The following is a 16,519-nucleotide window of genomic DNA, read 5'->3' on the forward strand; positions in this document are numbered from 1 at the left end:
CAGTGGCAAAAGTGGTGCTTTTGCCGACGGAGTCTTCCGAATCTCCACAAAAAATAGGCGCGCCTCTCGTCCTTAGTTGTAGTTCACTAGCACTAATCATACATTCTTTTTCATTTCGTTTTCGATCTCCTTTCACCATTTAACTACCCGCAGCATGGCCCCTCGTCAACAAAACGCACGCAGTGCTCGTGCCTTGGAGAGTAGACGTACCGAGGTATTCAATCCTACCGTTGCCGAGTCGGCCGCGGTATCCATCCTCTTCGGAAGTGCGCGAGGTTCCTAAAGCTCCTCATTAAAGTCCTCATTAACACATACTGCGCCAATTGTCTCGCTCACGAGCATTCCACAGGAGCCTGCCGAAGCGGTGATCGTTGCAGGAAGTGCGACCGATCCCACCATACGCTGCTCCACATGGACGAGCAGGTTAGCTCGTTTCCGCGCTCTCGTCTCCAACCGGTGCCAACCCGGCAAGCAGCTTCGCCCTCGTCCAGCTTATATTTCATCCGGCCAAACAGTGGAACCAGGCCGCCGAGCAGGACATCCAGATCCGACCGCACCGGCAGAAAGAAAAGGTAGGGTGGAGCGTTCGTCTTTCACTGGGCGTCTTGCTACAGGGACTGCGGCGTATCTGGGCGATAGCGCGGTGCGTCGGAAGGAACTGAACAAGCGTTTGGCGGGACCGGCCGGGACAGAGCAAGGGCAAGAGGTTGTGGCTAGCGTATGCCCTTGAGAGCCCACCAATTGTTCACCATAGTCTGGGAACGGTGACCCTTCCCTAAGCCCTCGACTTTCCTTCTCGCGCGTCAGCGGCAATACCAGGCGAAGGTCCGACGCTACGACGAGAGAGCAGAGGCGTCCGGACAATTGAAGTACATTGTAAACTGAGCTCAAATAAAGACCCGAGAACGAAACTGCGAGTGTTATTACTGGTAACCGGGTGATCACGTTATTCTATAAATTTGGTGGGACGAAAGCACAAACTCTACTGAGCTAGCCGCTCGTATTCCGTAGCAAGCAGACAAACAAAATCAGTTCGTTAAAATCACTGTTACAGGCAAAAATGCTTTTTTCATATTGATAAAAATTTGCGTGTCCAAATTTAAAAAAAAAACTTGCATATATCCGATATTGTTCCATGATACTAACACCTGTTACTCGTACTGTAAATTAGTTTTTCAGTTAGATGGAAAATGAAGTTAGAAAGATCTGCATATTCTAACTGATGTTTCTAACTTCACATTCCATCTAACTGAAAAACTCATTTACCGTACGAGTAACAGGTGTTAGTATCATGAAACAATATCGGATATACGCATAAGTAAATGCGTGAACGTTTCACTGGGACTGACATTACTTTTTTTTCTTTTTAATTTTAAAAGTGGTTTAGCTGTCATTTTTGTTTTGTGGCGCACTGAATGTCAAGGTGCTTGGCAATCAATTTCCACATACACTTTGAACAAGTAGTCAATCCACGCATTGGCGACCCCGAAGCACGATGTTCCGATCTACTACCACCCACATCCCAGTATTGCTTGGTGGTATTTGCCCACTTTTTTATACCCTCCATACCTCTCACATGCTAGAGAAATTACTGTCCGTTATCCTTTTTCAACGTTCATATATTAATTACATTTTTAATTCATATATCAGCCGCATGGCATAGTAGTTTACTTTAATCAAACATAGTTAAGAATCTTAATATCATTAAAAAAATAAGCAAAAAAAAATATTTCTTCCATTATTCTTCAAATCAAATTATTCTTTAATACAAAATCATCAGCTTATCAGAGAGCAAAATCATTTTTAAATCCTTCAACAATAATTGGGGTATGCACGGTTCGTTATGCTCCGAAATTAAAGAGATATTTTCATTTCTACGCAAATGAACTATGGAAAATAATAAATTGATTTAATTTACCACCAATCGATCTCCACATATCGACGGACTAGCGATAACGAACTGTGTATACGTGTACGCTCGTGGCGCGGTGTGGTTAAATTAAGCAAGGGCATATTTTAAGTTGCGGACTCTATTCGGAGGCTATCGTATTTTTGTTGCAGCTGGAGCTCAGCAGCTCCTATTCAAGCAATTGAGTAAATTGAATAATAGAAACTCCTATCAGCTTCCTTTGACTTCTTACAGTTGCGTTGAGTTTTTAGGATGCCAAAAGAAACTCAATTTCAGTTTGCAACACTGTTAACTATATCTAAATACTTGTATAATACTGTATTAAATATACAAACCCTTCAGTACCAGTCCCTAAGGATTCCCTAACGAATCCCTAGGGAGTCCCCAGGATTCCCTAACGAATCCTTAGGGAGTCCCCAGGACTCCTATAGGAATCCTAGGGGAAGTCTCCATACAAATCTGACAGGAATTTCCATACAACAGGCGTTCGTGGCGAGGAATTCGAAGTTTCCGAGGAAATCCTCTGGAATTCCTCAGGTATTCCTCGGGAATATCGAAAAATAAGCAAGGGGTTTTCCCGAGGAATTCCCCAGGAATTCCAGCGTAATTCCTGAGGATTTTCCCAAGGAATTCCTTAAATATTCCTCAGGTATTCCTCGGGAATATCAAAAAATAAGCAAGGGTTTTTCCCCTGGAATTCCTGGACGAATTCCCGAGGAATTCCTGGACGAATTCCCAAGGAATTCCTAGACAAATTCCCGAGGATTTTCTGGACGAATTCCCAAGGAATTCCCAAGGAATATACCTGTAAATCCAGAAAAATGTCCCAAAAATTTAACAATTTATTTTAATTGTAAATTAAACTTGTTTTTTTTCCTTTATTCGACTATTTTTTTTCCTTTTTTTGTTTGCATTATTTTTAACACATGCCAGTGCGTGGGCCAAGGCCTTCTTTCCTGGCTGCTGGCCTTCTAATGTGCTTATGCTATCTGTAACGAAAAGTATTTTTATAATAATATTATTAGATTATAGCAAAATAACAAATATACATACCAATCAGAACGGAAAAGAATTTGGGAAATGCTTTTAATGACTTTTTCCCGTTTAGGCCGTCTACGTTGTAGGCGCACAACAGCGTTTTTGACAATACGCCCTTTATTGCCTTTGACAAATTGTTGCTTTATAAAATTTTTGTTATTGCTTCCATCTAAAAGAAAAAATTAAAAACACAGAATGAATTTTACGATCACTTAGACCATATATACTTTACTTACGTAGCGTTCTTGGGACCCTGAGCTTATGTTCTGATCTAAAGCCACCAGGTCTTCCTCCGATGTGACTGGGAACGCCACATCCACAGCCACATTCTTCGCCTTCCCCTTTACGAAAATCTCCAACAAGGCCGTCATCCTCGCAACCTGGTTCGTGGTCTCCGCAAGCTGCTTCGTGTTCTCCGCCAGCTGCTTCGTGTTCTCCGCCAGCTGCTTCGTGTTGGCCTCCAACACCGTCTCCAATGACCGAACCCTTTGGCTGATCTCGGCCATTTGGTCGTTTATTGTCGGGGGTTGCCGGGTTTCCATTACCAGATCATCCTCTATTAAATAGAAATTGTACTGATATAAAAATGACTGCAATAACATTTTATATGGTTCACTTACCCTCAAGGGAGAAAACAAATTGGGTTAGCTATTGGCTAGTTGTCGGCTCTTCGGACATCTTAAAAGAACTATAAACATATTAACATATTATGTACTTTTCGCAAAATCATGCACTTTGGAATGCAATTAGCTATGCTTACTTATCAACACGAATCACTTTACTTACCGGATTTATATTTTTTTTGTTGAAAATAAATTGAATTTTTTCACAAACACGACGTGTCACTTTCACAATTAACTGCAAATGCAAAAGAAAAGGGGTGACGGAAAACGAAACCGAAAATTCTGACAGGCGCGTGCCAGGGTATTTCCGACCATAATGATCCCGTGTAACTAGAATTACATAGGCAAATAATTAAACACGGACGCATTGGCGTTGCCTATAGCGACCGTTTAATTTCTTACACAATTTAAAATCTAAATTTATCTAAATTTAAAATATAAATTAAATATAAACTTAAATATATAAAAAATATCTCACCATTTATTAGAACGGTATTCAGAAGGGTATACATAGCGTTTTTTTCTATACTCTGATTTTGTTTCCTCACATCTCTCACTCTCATTTTCGGTCACTGCTCCGAACTACTTCGAAAAAAAAACCAACAAATATGAACTGCGGGCAGAGGCAGCGGCAGAGCCACGACAGAATTTGGCTTGACTTTGGTGTTTGAAACTTTGCTAGAAAAAGCATGTGAGATTTGTTTTTGTTTTTCGAACTCTGCCGAGGAAAAATACGGGCAAGGAATTTTGGTACTGAAGGGAATATATTTCATTATGCTTGCATTAATAAGAGACGAAAAGTTTAATATTTAAACGTAATCATACCTATCCAATTCGTTTAGTTCACATATAGGTATTTTTTAATACGCTGAATGTATATTATAAATAAATAATACATTTACCTTGTAAGCTCGAAAATCAAAAACGATTTGCTTATGATAACGAACGTTAAAATGTCGCCAAGTTAACAACTGGCCATTGTCTATCCGTTTTTGTACTCAATAGTTTTATGGTGTATGGTATGGTGTTGTTCCCGATACCCAGTAACAACGGGAGCTAGGTAGATGTGGCCAGCGAAGAAAGCATGAATTTTATCAGGGAGATGAATATCGATAGAAAATTCACTAGAAACCAAAAAACGTTTAGAGGGAGGAGGATCAGTATTCTCAGCAGAACCCACAGAAACTGTCAAAGCCTAGGAGCAGAAGGGCAGGTTAGATCGTTAGCTATAATAAATGCAGACGGCAGTCTTTCTCAGTTTGCGGGCTCAAAATCTTCAGATATCGATCAATGAATAAGTGCGTTTGAAGACTATGCAGCTACTGTTGATTGATTAATTAAAGTTGTTTATTTATCAAAATGGTTGCTTAACGGAGTGGTAATAAATTTGTGCGTAGTCAGAGGAACATTAGGGACTAGAAGAATGTGATGGTAGCTTTACTGGTGGAGCTTGAAGTAAAATAGTCTTCAGCAGTTTTTCATCGCTTTTTAGGAAAGAGTCAGCAGCATCCTTGCAGTAGTTTTTTTATGCGCTTACGCTTATTGCAAAGCGAATCCATTTCCGTTTTATTGAGTATTTCGTCGAGCCATTTTTTTAAATTCCTTTACTTAACACATTTACTATAACTAGGTAACAATTTGTCGTACAGCCTCGTTGGTAATGGAGATTTGGAGGCAGAAAATGGGCAGCCCGATTTTTGCGGGACTGCCGCAAAGCATTGCTTCGCGCGTTGCCTGGGACCTTAAACGCCCTGAGTAACCTCAGCGATCTTGCCCAGTCAGCCAAATTGAACCCGTTCCGGATGTCGAGCCACCAGGTAACGAATTGTACAATGCAATGGCTCTGGCAGCCATGTTGGTGACCGTGGAGATAGCGTCCAACGTCTGCAATTCTTTCCGGAATCCGTACTGGTTCAAAGAAAGTCCCCCGGGAGCCGGTATTGCTACGTCGAACTTCGCCTCAATCACCTTCTCGAAGACCTTGTAGGCAGATGGGTCTGTACAAAATTGTTCTCCCTGTGGCTTGCCTGGCTTGGCTAGGAGCAAATGTTTCTGGCGCTTCCATTTGTCGGGAAACGTTCCCTCGGTTGGACATTTATTGAATAATTCGACGGTCTCCTTCGTATGTATTGTCTCGTCGCTCCACCAGAAAACGGGGGAGTGATGCCTTTGGTACGTTTTCCTCTTCTGGAAAGACTCATGGTGTCCTGACGGTACGCCTTAGGTTGGTGCATGGTAGCCCTGCTGTCGAGTGGACTTATGCCGATTTCGACCTGGATCGCTTCGTGGTCACTGCCGGTGTATACCTTTAAGATGCTCCAACGAGAGGAGTTAAGGTCGTCCATGACCCTGTTCAATGCATCAAGGGAGAGGCTTGGGGCAAGGCACCAGCTAGAGATCCAGAGCCTGCCTACCTTTCCACGGACAAATCCGATGGCTGCCAAGACCACGACTATCTGAGATGCGACCTCCACGCATACCCATATGGCTACTTGCCTGTTCGGTCTAAAACCCACTTGCTTCAGGGATAGCCACCTCTGTCTTTAGATTGCGGACGGTCTGATCAAAAGTACTTCTGCATCCTGAGGGGCATTGTTTGCCACCTGCTTGATGCTTCGTGTTCTTTTTGTCGGAAGCGACGCAAACAAAGCAACTAGACTCATTTGAGCCCACTGGAGCCTTGAATCCCGACTCTTCGCGCCTAACACACGTACCACTCCTGTCTATCGGCCTCTTACCTCCACTTGCAAAGTATCTATAACACCATGGCAGGCCACTCATCTCGCGGACAGAGACCAGCCTATTTTAAAGCGGCTGTGCTTTAAGACTGTCTTGCGCTCCTTCCTCCTTTCCAGACCTGCACTGGAGATCGGTTAGGGCGCGCAATCAGGTAAATTCAAATTCGATTCCAATTCGAAAAGGGAGTCGGCACAAAGGTCGCGGACAGACCGAAAATCAACCTCTCACCCTTGCGGTGCCTAAGTAGAGGCTCTGGTGTCCGAGAAGAGGCGGAATAACCTCCAGCAGTCAACGCCTAGGGGAAATCTGTGGCCTACGTGGGAGCTCACTTTTCAAAAAGCTGATCCGCGTGTTGCTACCTGAAAAACTGGTGCTGTTAGACCCAAATGGACAATCCAACAGGGGGCACCGCCCCCAACGGTGATGACCCGTTCAGGAGGAGCTCTCGAATGTCGAGGTCTCCAACCAAAATAGGCATCACGGTGCAAGAAGTTGAAACCGAGCAGGCGACGGCGTTAGGAGGGCAAGTTGGCGGAGCTATTGTGGAGGACACTTTGGCCTCTCCAAAACCATGCCAAAAGAAAATTGCTGACCTAATCAGCGTACCGACGCAAAAAATAGCGGTAAAATCCCCGACTGGTTCGCCAATCCGTCCTGCAGACCAATCGGATTTAAAAAACGAAGACCTGCGGAGCTTACTGGGCATGATGAACGTTAGGATAAACACGCTACTGACTGCATTTGAAACGCATCGTCACGTAACGAAAGAGTCCAAAGGTGTAATCGCAGAGCTGGCTGCAATAAACACTAGAGCGATCCAGTTTCAGGAGGGTGCTGGTAAGGAGGAGGCCTCCTTCCGCAACACCGCCACCTAGACGGAGGCGCGGCATGCAAAAGACCGCAAAGCGACGGCGCCTAAAAATGCGTTAGTGAAGCCACATTCACACCCAGTGATACCATCCGAGCCCACCATTACGAAGGAGCCAAAGCCAGCCAGCTACGCGACCGTTGCCAAGGACGCGAGTACAAGGACTAAGGTGATGCCAAAGCGTTTGCGAAAGAAGCCAAAGGCCATTATACTTAAAAAAACTGGCGAAGCTTCGTACGCTGACATGCTTCGTACGCTGAAAGCTGATCCCAACCTAAGCGACTTTGGAAAAAAGGTTAAAAAGATCCGAAGAACCCAAAAGGGCGAGCTCGAAGTAAAGGGCAAAGCCTCTGCCAGCATCCCGGCTTTCAGAGGAATAATTGAGGAGACCCTCAAAGAAATGGCTGCGGTACGCACGGGGGCGCAGAGAATTGCGCTAATATGCAGTGGAATGGATGAGGCAACAACAGCGGTGGAACTCCAAAGTAGTCTCGCCTCCAATGCAGCATAACTGTTTTTTAAGTATAGAACTTTAATTGCATTATGTTCAAGGCGACCGATTAACAGCTGTCAATGATTTATTCAGTTGGTTGCAATTTCATGCGTCTTACAAATCAACTCGCAGAATGAACCAAACGATCATCAGCAAGCGTAGATCGTCGAATGGCCAAACGAGATGCTGTTCGATTTTCATAAGCTCAAGATTGTGATTTAACCGCTAGACTACTTTGTGGGCTATGTAAAGTCATTGTCTATGCGGATAAGCACAAACGCTAAACATTGAAGACAAATCGCGTGTATGCGATATACGGCAAATTTGAAAAATCATTGCAAATGACGTCAATGGAACATCGAGCAGCGGCATATGCAGAAATAATTAAAATGTAATCACAAATACTTCAAAAAAATGTCAATCGAATAACCATCGTGTATTGCAATTAAAGTCTATACTCTAAAAAAAAACCTAACATGTAACGCCAGAGGATGTTAGCGGGTGGCGCAAAATGAGGATGGAACCCAGTCAGCAAAGGTGACGTTATGCACGAACGATGCAATAACGGTTCTCAATCGGGGTTCGGTAACCGTAGGATGGTCACGGTGTCGCATCGCCCAGGACGTTCGCCCATTAAGATGCTTCAGGGCCTAGAATTTGGCCATAGGTCTTACACCTGCAACTCAGCCGATCGCTCGGACTGCTGCCTTCGATGCGGCGAGCATGGTCATAAGGCAAAAGGCTGCGCAGCGCCACCAATATGCCTTATCTGCAGCAACGACGTGGCTAAGAACCATGCGACAGGTGGTTTCGCATGCCCTGCCTACAAAGCCAGCACCAAAAAAAAAAGCCAATAGCCGCCTAAATGATGTTAGACACTATTAACATCATCCAGCTCAACGTCAACCAGCGAGGGAGCGCAATGCGGGCGTACTGCTCCTGAGTGAACCATACCTTCCGGGTGTGGGTAAATCCGTGGTGCTCGATGAACTAGGCAAGGCGGCTATCAAGTGTCACACCAGCCTACCTGTGGAAGAGTGCGAAAACATACCAATGCGCGGCATCGCATACGCCAAGATAAAAGGAGTGCACTTCTACAGCTGCTATGCTCCACCTAGCGACAGCCCGGAGCAATTCGAGGACATGCTTAGAAAGCTTGTTGACCATGCAAGAGGGCGCAGACCAACAGTCATAGGAGGTGATCTCAATGCCTGGGCCACTAAATGGGGCAGCCGGACTTCCAACACAAGAGGACGTGCAGTGATTGAGGCCATGAACCTGATAGACCTCGTTTTGCTAAACGACGGCCTCAAGCCGACCTTTAATAACGACAGAGGCTCGTCTCACATCGATGTCACCTTCGTCAGCAAGGTCTTAGCGGCCAACGCCAACTGGATGGTGCAAGAAGACAAAACCCTGAGCGACCATAACCTGATCTCGTTCCGGGTACGTACAAGGAGGCCGATACCCAGTCAGCGGAGATGTGCACTAGGGCCAGTATGGGACATCAAAAAGCTGGATGAGGATATGCTGGTCTACCAGTTTGAATCCATGGAGACCACAAATGGACATGCGGAGACCAAGGTGACATCGCTTATGAACATGCGGAGACCAAGGTGACATCGCTTATGAACATGCTCAAAGCAACATGCGACGCGGTGATGCCGAGGAAAACAAATGCGAAACGCAAGCCCCCTGTTTACTGTGGGGCGCCTCTTTACACCAGCGTCGCACGAAATGCCTAAGGGCGAGAAGACAAGCGCAGCAATCCAGAGGACTATCGCACCACGCCCAAAGCACGGAGGCATACTAAGCGAAGCGAGCCGAGCTCAAAAACAGCATATCTGCAGCCAAGGCAAATGCATTTAAGGACTTGCTTGCAAGCGTTGTTAACGACCCCTGGGGTATTGCCTACAAAAAAGTCAGGAAAAAACTTAACGTCGCTGGTGGAGGAACCCCTCAGGACCCAGTCGCACTGGCCAGCATCGTGTCGGAGCTATTCCCAAGCCAAGACACGTTAGGGCAACCCGCTCTAGAAGCCCCCGCCTTCGATTTTCCGTGTATCACAGCATGCGAAGTCGTCGAAGCAGCGAAGAGGATCAAGCCGAACAAAGCACCCGGCATTGATGGTATTCCTGGGTTAATGCCAGGAACCCGAGGTCTTCAGGGAGGCCTTCCAACAATGTCTTCTGAAAGGAGTCTTCCCCAAGCGGTGGAAGACAATGAAACTTGTCCTTCTGCCAAAAGGCAAGGGGCCTGCAAACGCAGCAGGCAGCTATCGCCCCCTATGCCTGCTGGACATTATGGGCGCATTCTATACACTCGCATAGAAGCCATCACCGAGAGCCCCACAGGCCTTCATTGCCAACAGTATGGCTTCCGTAAAGGGAAGAGCACGATCGATGCTCTCACAGTCGTAACTGAAGTGGCGAAGAACGCACTTGATGGCGACCGATGGTTAGGCGGCAGTAAACAGTACTGTGCCATCATCACACTCGACGTGAAGAACGCGTTTAATTCAGCGAGATGGCCCATTATCCTCGGCGCAATGCGTAACATGGGCATACCCGGCTATCTACGAAGCGTAGTTGGCAACTACTTCAGGGAACGCACGCTGTGGTATGTAACTGAAGCTGGTCCAAGATGCCACCAAGTCTCTTCAGGGGTTCCACAAGGGTCGGTACTGGGACCGATCTTATGGAACATCATGTATGATGGGATCCTGAAGATTAGAAAGCCGAGAGGCGTGGAGCTACACTGCTTCGCCGACGACATTGCGGTAACAACGGTAGCAAAGACAATACCGGAGCTCCAGGATTGGCTTGAGAAAGTCGGCCTAGGAATAGCGGCACATAAGACGGAATTAGTCCTGTTGAGCAGCAGAAAGAAAATCGAAAGCATGCAGGTCGAAGTGAAGGGAGAAATAATCACTTCAGCAGGTACGTTGAAGCGGCAATGACAGCTGTTGCACTGGCAAGAATTATGCCCAACGTGGAAGGACCCAGATTGCCGGCAAGCACTCTGCTTGCGGCGGTTACTAAGGCAACGCTGCTTTACGATGCCCCTATCTGGAGCTGTGTTACAAGCAAAGTAACCTACTTGGCTAGTGCGCGGGCAGTATCTCGGACAATGGCACTGAGGGGCTTTCAACCGTTTCGGATGACGCAGCGTATGCTCTTTCAGGCATTATACCCATTGACCTGGAGATAAAGCGCCAATATCTAGTGCGTGAAGGTGTTGACCAAACGGAGATCCGCGAGTGGATTCGTGGAGTCTGGCAGACTAGGTGGCAAGGGTCGCAACGTGGACGATGGACGTACCAGCTTATCCCTGACCTAACGGAGTGGGCAGAGTGTGAGCACAAAGGGGTGGACTACCACATGACCCAGTTCCTAACGGACCATGGTTGTTTCCGAGGGTACCTGTTTAGGTTCCACCATGTCGATACAGCGCAATGCCTCTTTTGCATAAACGCGGTGGAAACAGCAGAGCACATCCTCCTGCACTGCTCCAGGTTTACTGTGGAGATGGTCCAACTGGAGTCGCTCGCTGGTGCACCTCTCAGCCCAAGAGGCCTGATTGCCGCTATGTTGGCGAACAAGGACGTTTGGAAAGGGGCTCACGAAATCATAGTCCGCATGATGAAGCGTGTCCGCAAGGACGAGATGGCCAACAGAAATGGCGGATGAGAAGTACTCCCGTGTGGTGGCGGGGTAAGAATTCTACCACAGTTCGCTCGGCTTGTCGTAAGAGGCGACTAAAGAGTCAAAGAAGGAGCACCATGCAACAGCTCAGCGCACAAGTAGAGGGAGAGCGATTTAGCATCACATCCTGCTCACCGATGAAATACTTTGAATGGCAGTCCCGGTGAGCATATCAAGGACAGGAGAAGGAGCGGCGGTTTTTGTTTAGTACGTAGGCATAACTCTACTTGGAGGGTTATGAATCGTGCATGCCATCTACGGTCGGTAGACGGTATCTTTAGAAGATTTCATTTTCCTGCCGTATATTTAATAAAAAAAAAACAAAAAAAAAGCTCCTTCATACGAGCCTTGGTTGCCATGGTGTTATGGTGCACCTTGCCGTCGTTGATAACCTTCCGTCAAATTATCGAGGCAAGAGTCTTGTTGTCTTAGACCCTTGGGGGGTACGGGTTTTGAGTAGTTAAACCTCCACACAAGTGAAATAAAGATTGCATAAGGGGGGGTCAAACAGTTTGTTTCAAGCAGAAGCCTTATAGAATAATAAATGCAAAAATGAACATAAGTGCTTTTAAAAACTGGCTTGAAGACCGAACTTGTCTAGACATATCGCTTAAATCAGGTGACGAAGTTGATCTTGCAATTGAGGCATTTACCAACTCAATCCATGCAGCTGGACACATGTTCACACCACCACCAAACGAAAATCGAATCAGACACACATTTCTACCTCTAGACCTGAGAGCACAAGTTGCTGAAAAAAGGAAACTTCGAAAAATTTGGCAATCTACGCGAAGTCCAGTTGACAAAAGAAAGTTCAACAGGGCAGCAAAGGAATTAAAAAGCAGACTTTTGGAAATTAAAAATGAAGCAACAGGCGCATACCTAAGAAACCTTGACCCATATACAAGCGACCTTGACCATAGCCTCTGGAAAGCAACTAAATATCTCAAAAGACCAACCCGAAGAGCTACCACAATAGTCGACAGCAGAGGCCAACGGTGCAAGGGCAATGACGAGAAGGCTGAGGCGTTTGCAGAACATTTAAGCTCAGTTTTTAAGCCAAATCCGGAAAACTACCCAGACTTCGTAGATGAGGTACATCACTTTCTCGAATCTCCCTGCCAGATGAGCTTCCCAATAACCCAAACAACCTTCACAGAGGTAGAAGATGAGATAAAGAAGTTAAATAGGCAAAAGTCACCAGGATATGACAAAATATGTGCAAACACAATCAGAAATCTCCCGCCGAAGTGCATCCGATTGCTGACGTATATTTATAATGCCATGATCAGACTTGAATACTTCCCAAGTCAATGGAAATGTGCGGAAGTAATTATGATGGCTAAACCCAACAAGCCGGAAAGCTGCACCTCGTCTTACCGTCCCATTAGTTTGCTGGTGACATTCTCTAAGGTATTTGAGCGAATACTTTTGAGAAGAATGTTGCCTGTGCTGGAAGAACTTAACATCATACCCGAACACCAGTTTGGGTTCAGAAGGGGACATGGAACGATCGAGCAATGCCATCGGATCACGCATACAATCGTCAATGCATTTGAGTACAAAAAGTACTGCACAGGGGTATTCCTTGATGTCAGGCCTTCAATAAAGTCTGGCACGCAGGGCTACTCTATAAAATTAAAAAATGGCTACCCGCACCATATTTCCTCATAATTCAATCGTACTTGAAAAACAGAGTCTTCTATGTGCACGAATACGACGAATCGTCCAGGTTACATACTGCTCACGCTGGAGTCCCACAAGGGAGTGTTTTAGGTCCAGTATTATACACAATTTTTACAGCTGATTTGCCCACAACTGATGCTGTTGAAATTGCCACATATGCTGATGATACGGCAGTCATTGCCACGGGCAATGTCCCACACGAAGCATCCAATCTACTTCAAGAAGAACTTGGTCTAATTGAAGCGTGGTTGGAGAGGTGGAGAATAGTGGTCAACGCCCAGAAGTCAGTTCAAGTCACATTTTCCCTGAGACCTGGGAATTGTCCTCCTGTAATGCTCAATGGGACCTACATACCCGTTAGTGAAACGGTGAAATACCTTGGAGTACACCTGGACAGACGACTAATCTGGAAGCATCACATCAAAGCGAAGCAAATGCAGCTCAAGGCAAAAACAAGAAAGATGTACTGGCTGTTAGGTCCACGTTCCCAGCTCAGCTTAGAGAACAAAATTCGTTTATACAAGGCAATCCTTAAGCCAGTGTGGACATATGCGATGCAATTGTGGGGAACAGCAAGTAACTCAAATATCGAAATATTGCAAAGGTTTCAGTCCATGACACTTAGAACAATAACAGGTGCTCCTTGGTATATGTCCAATTATGACATTCACAAAGACGTAAACTTACTTACGGTTAAAGAAGAAATAAAAAGAAATGCTACGAGGTATATTAACAGACTACACAACCACGAAAACATAATGGCAATAGGTCTATTAGACAATACTAGCAGTCTTAGACGATTAAAAAGATTTCACACGCTAGACTTGTCACATAGATTCGAAAGTTAAGTTTAAGTGGAAAATGTAAATAAATGTAAATATGTATATATATTGTATGTGCTCATTGGAGCTCAAGCAATCCTGTCAAGTATTTTTTAGGTGCTATATAATTTGCTTATTGTCATAGTTCTAAGACAGATTGCAAAATAAATAAATAAAAAAAAAAAAAAAAAAAGAAGTTTAAAACAATGAATAATCAGAAAGATTTCCTGTTTGTAACTTAAGTTATAACTAACTTTACAGCATCTTTTATTATTTTCACCATGGCCATTACACGCAGGCTAATGAAGATCGTGAAACGGTTGTATAGACCCATGACTTCGGCTATGCGAGGAAGAGTGTTCAAGAAAGCGTTGAGAAATTGAAGGAAGAACTATGTTGAACGATTGAATGTTTTTTGCATTAAAAAGAGTAAATGTCAGGTGTTTAATCAGAAGATCATTTTCCTAGGGTATGTTGTGGAAAATGGTACTGTAATAACCCGCTTCTTCAGTAAATGCAACACCCTTTAGGAGTTTCGGTTGAAGTCAATTTATTATATATATCGCTTAGAATAATTAGTAGTCCTGCCGTTGGCAGTGTCGCTCGGTCGTCCGTTCTAGAATTTACTAGCATCACCTTTCAACCGCTCAGCTGTCATCAGCGCCCGTTGTCAATTTAGCGTCGTCGCACTTGCGCTTATTGGTTGTTGGCATAAGTCTACCCTAGCTCCAATGCGTCACGCCACTGAAAATGAACCGAAATGCGGCACTCCGGATAGGCAGTGTTTGATTATGTTTTTCCTTATTTTTCAATTAATTCTGAAAATAGATGAAAACAATTAGGTATTTTATTTTAGAATATTAGTAGATAATGAAATAACATAAAACAAATTAATGTGGTATTTTTCGTATCCATTTAGTATTTTTTTTTAAATTTATACAAAATATATGGCAGTTAAATGGACGGCATAAGTGTTTTGACATTACGCTTTTGCACGTCTAATATAACAAAAACTTAATTTCATAGTTTTTAATCACAAGAAATAAAATTAAGAGGCTGGCCTTCGCCAAAAAGTATGTTAATAAGCCCCTTGAATATTGGCGTAATATTCTTTGGACTGATGAAAGTAGTTTCGAATACTATTCATTGCCTAAAAAGGGTTTGTACGAATGGATGCAAATATTTGAAAAAAAAAAGTATTCCCGTTTGCCCAAAAGTAAGTCATGGTGGCGGAAGTGTTATGTTTTGGGGTAGTGTAACGTTTAATGGGGTAGGAGATTTGGTTCCTATCGAGGGATCCATGAACCAACACAAATATTTAGAAACTTTAAAACCGACAAGCTGTTATCCGTTTCTTTGAACAAAGACATGTAAAATGAGTTCTCAGAAAAGCATTTAGCATTATGAAAGCGTTGATCAGTGGACCATTTCTAAAGCTTTATAACCTTTCACTTAAAACAGAGGTTAACACTGATGCATCCCAGTTTAGATATGGAGCAGATTTCCTTCAGCGATATTCCGGAAATAATTTGTGGCATCCAGTGTTCTACATAAGTCGTTACGTTTACCATGACCATCAGGAAGAAGAGAATCTCCTCAAGGTGTCGAGAAGGGCAATGAATTAGGTTGTTTAGTTTAAAATTTTACTTTATAACATTAACCTTCAGTTTTTTACACCTTTTGCGAGACGTAAGAGAAGGGCCTTATAAAACGTCAACAAGATGTACCCGGTACCCACCACGTGATCGTGAAATGTTGACCCTTTCTAGAATTATTATTAAATCTAAAATATTTGGTAATCAAATACTTGCGTGATTACATTTGGTAACGTGTCTACCCCAAGCAGGTAATTTCGAAGAGATTTGTGAAATGTTGTCGATTATTGCTGAAGTAAAATCTCAGGATATTTACGGATTACCCTTGATAGTGTATATATAGTAAATCAAGTGTTTTTTTTTGTCAAAAAGTTGATATAAGAACATCTGTGTATTTAAGATGCGATCGTCACATTAACCTCGCATGAAGGTGTTTTTTTTTCATTTAAATAACAACAATATTTACTAAATCCTATAAAACCGTTGTTACTATCATAATTCGAAGATCAAGAAACAACATATTATAGACGTTAAGATCGTTCAAAAAGAGACACATCTACCAAACGGTCTTTGTAAATAAAGCAATTTGTATATAAATAAAGGGCACAATGCTTAAACATATTTTTAAATTCCAAATTACAGCAAAGATTATTCCTTCTGCATGTAATATTACCTGATAACTTGTTTCTTTCAGGCGAATCCATAAAGCGTGCAGAAGATGAGCATGTTCGAATAATTCAATCAATAATGGACAAATGTATGAAAAAGGAAGCTTTATTAAATGAACTGTATCTTCAATTAATAAAACAGACCACGGATCATCCAGATGCAAATTCAAGAGTAAATTTAAAAAATTGGGCACTTTTATGTGTCCTGTGTAGCGTAATTTTGCCGTCAATGAAGGCTGTTCGAAAATACCTAATTGCTCATTTGAAAAGATGCTCAAGTGATTTTTTATCTGAGGAGGGTAAATACGCACGATTTGCAGAAAATGTAAGTACCGTTCCCTTTTTTAATCAAAACTAATTAATCAGATATATAAA

The 16,519-nt window shown here is 43.7% G+C and overlaps 1 pseudogene; it reads right to left on the reverse strand.

Annotated features, from left to right (window-relative positions):
• Positions 1–2,806: 2,806 nt before the first annotated feature.
• LOC120457550 lies at positions 2,807–3,582 on the reverse strand (annotated as a pseudogene).
• Positions 3,583–16,519: the final 12,937 nt, after the last annotated feature.

This window comes from Drosophila santomea, unplaced genomic scaffold (assembly GCF_016746245.2).
Source record: "Drosophila santomea strain STO CAGO 1482 unplaced genomic scaffold, Prin_Dsan_1.1 Segkk40_quiver_pilon_scaf, whole genome shotgun sequence".
NCBI classification, from domain to species: domain Eukaryota; kingdom Metazoa; phylum Arthropoda; class Insecta; order Diptera; family Drosophilidae; genus Drosophila; species Drosophila santomea.